This window comes from Helianthus annuus, chromosome 8, assembly GCF_002127325.2.
Source record: "Helianthus annuus cultivar XRQ/B chromosome 8, HanXRQr2.0-SUNRISE, whole genome shotgun sequence".
NCBI classification, from domain to species: domain Eukaryota; kingdom Viridiplantae; phylum Streptophyta; class Magnoliopsida; order Asterales; family Asteraceae; genus Helianthus; species Helianthus annuus.
In genome coordinates, this window is record NC_035440.2 from 125,704,685 (window position 1) to 125,707,963 (window position 3,279).

Here is a 3,279-nt window from a genome sequence, read left to right on the forward strand (position 1 = left end):
TATAACGTGTGTAAAGACTTCCACAGTGGATGAATAAACTCCAATAGTAACTTAATAACAACAGAGTAAACCTGATATAACGTGTGTTAAGCCTCTATTATAACATGTGTTAAGACTTCTAGAATGGATGCATAAACTTCAATAGTAACTGTAACAGTAAAGGTACAAATACGGGCGCCTCCAACAGAAAATGTGTTAAGTCTAGACCGTTTTAACATCGTGTACTAGAGAAAACAAGAAGAGTCTCACATTACATATTACTAGTAAACAAAAATACATAGCACTAATACGTGTTACGTTGTACATGGGTTTCATGTCACATGTAACACATGCATGTCCTGAAGTTCAAACTATAACACGTGTTAATTGTGTTGTGCTGTAACATAAACATGGTCATGATCCTTAAGCATCTGATCCACGTTTGACGAAACCAACGGACCCGAGAATTGGATCTTGATTCCCTTGTATCCATCACCATCCTAATAACAAAAAGATAAGATAACCGTTAAGTCGTTAACCACACATAACTATTAACACATTCATAGCCAGAAAATTTAGTAGAATCACCACCTGGTAAGGTAGCTACGGGTTGTAGTAACAGGATATGTCATCTAGTAGAATCACCACCTGGTAAGGATGAAAAAAAAAAGACAAACATTTTATTGAAAATAACATCACCGAAAATCAAAGAACTCAGAAAAAAACTCAAAAGTAATGAATCTAACATCAAATCTGCTTCAAACCCATATGTTTGAAACACATATAGATCTGAAACAACTAAGAAGACCTGATTTTTGAAGAAAGAAATTGGGCACACAAAAATTTCTTCTTGGTCTTGATTTAAAATTTTTAAATAAACAAAAGAAGCTCTGATTTTAAATCTATCAAATATCATAAAAAGTATAAATTTAAACAAATTACATAAATAGCAAAAAAAACGTGTTTCTCTCACACACATTTGTGCGTATGTTCTTGGTGTCCAGATGAACAAGATGAATATTGTTGTTTCTCTCTCCAAAACATCAGTTTTCTCTCGCTAAAAACAGAATTAAAGATGTGATGAGAGCAACACCTTACTTTCTTTTCTTGAAGAGCTTCGATAATTGCTTCGATCCTCAGATTTGGTGGCTTCAATAGAAAGTAATGAGTATAAGATCTACCCGGCGACATTAACGGGTTATATGATGGATTTGTCTCAATGGACATTAATGGAGAAAGGAATAAATGAAGAAGTAAATTGTAAATGAAGATGTGCAGGACATTAATGAAGGTCTTTCTTAGAAATGAAAATGATAGATATGGAGTTAGAAAGATACATTGGGAAGATAAATGGGTAATAAATGTTGTCAAATCATCTATATATACTTAAAAATTTAGTTATATCAACTTTTTTACAACATTCATTATGAGCCTCTTAAATACATTGTGTCTTTATAAAGTATTTTCTAAAGATACCTGCAAAAAGTAAGTAATTACAATTTATAGTGCTTATAGTACAACACTTGATTACCTTAATAAGGGGGCATAATTGTCCTTCTCCAATTAACAAAGAAAAAAGAAAAAGAAAAAGAATTATTAATTGTGTTTCTCATTCAAGGACAGTAAACCCAACTAATAAAGAACATAAATGATTTTAAATTACATTAAAGCATTTAATTAAATTAGTGAATATTCAATATACAGTGATCCGTCCATTTGAATTCTTACTACAACTAACCAATATGTTTTATTAGTGAATGAATATAAAGTCTTCTGTCTATTTGAATTCTTACTACAAGTAACCAATATGTTTTAATTAGATAAAGGAACAACTCACCAATATTTAAACCACATTAATTCAGATACTCTGAATAGTCATCATCGCATGAAACTGTTACCATTTATTGAAGAAACTTCAATGGCCATGATTGGATTAGCCAACTAAACATTTCTTAAAGACCTGAAATAAGCCACAAATGCTGGATCACTACTTCATTTCTCCCTCTCGCACTCTCTCTTCCCGCATACCGTACCCGGATTCAACAACACCATTGTCATCGTACGGCGACAATAGGTCTTTTGTTATCATGAATCGAACTTTGAGTGTTTCATAGTTGTGCATCACCACCCACCAACCGTAACCTAATTCAACAACACGGCCGTCACTTTTTCATACGCGACAGAGGTAAGTCACCAACTTCAGTTCCCTTATTTTCTTTTATAGATGAATCCAACTTTGAGTATTGTGCATTATATGATTTTAAGTTAGGATCATTTCATCTGTTACTTTATATATGATGAGGTATGTAAAAAAGACAATCTCGAAATAGAAAATAAAAAGAAAATTTTAAAGGTAAAATTCATCATCTAAATAATAATAAAGAACAAAAAATATGAACTTTCAGATGAGAAATAATAAAGAACAAAAAATATAAACTTTCAGATGACAAAAAACACAAAACTAAAAATTCATCATAAATACTCCCGTTCAAAAACAAAAACAATAAGCGGATACAATATGGGAACCGATTTAATACCTTGAAACCAAAAATATTACTACAGTATATGATCATAAAAATAGAGTGAATATTATTTAACTTAAAATTATTAGAAACTTAAAGTTATTAAAAACTTTGAATTATTCAAAGTGTAATTGATCAGTATATGATAAATCAAACATATATGTTTTTTAATATGAATTTGATATCATATTTTAGGTAATAAGAATTTCAGGTTGTAACCATGTAAGATTTTAAACGAGCATATTCAAAATTCAGAGAACATGATGACGCTGAATATAAAATGAGTGTAGGTTTAAGATCAATGATTAACCATTGAACATGCTTCCATAAACTTCACATTTTCAAGAAAACCCATTTCAAAAATCACACTCCCTCTCCCTTAAACAATCTCGGCCGAACACCCCCTAATACACTATCACTTTCATTTTCAAATCCAAATCTTGAAGAATCATGTCAACATGAGAAAGTAGTAAGGGCAAAATGGTCAAAATCATTTTTTTGTTATTGTATGACAAGAAGCAACCCCCCCCCCCCCTGATTTTTGTACGAACATAACCTTTATAATACTCTAATATTTTTCATTTAAAAAATGCATCATAATGTTTAATAATTGCTAAATTTTTAAGTAAAAAGGAATAACATGAGAGAATGCGTCTACATAAAGGTTATATTATCATATATATCGTCTAGTGAATTATTCATAACCATCTAAGCATCTTAACTATCATGATAGAGGGGCTTCGCTTAGGTTACACCATCTTACTATCATATGAATCAT

The 3,279-nt window shown here is 30.9% G+C and overlaps 1 long non-coding RNA gene across 1 annotated transcript; it reads right to left on the reverse strand.

Moving 5' to 3' along the window:
- Positions 1-457: 457 nt before the first annotated feature.
- Positions 458-1,318, reverse strand: LOC110867296. The gene is made up of 3 exons (XR_002551496.1): positions 1,078-1,318; positions 571-627; positions 458-479 (listed from the first exon to the last, which is right to left on the reverse strand). It is a non-coding gene; the product is annotated as an uncharacterized LOC110867296 (long non-coding RNA).
- Positions 1,319-3,279: the final 1,961 nt, after the last annotated feature.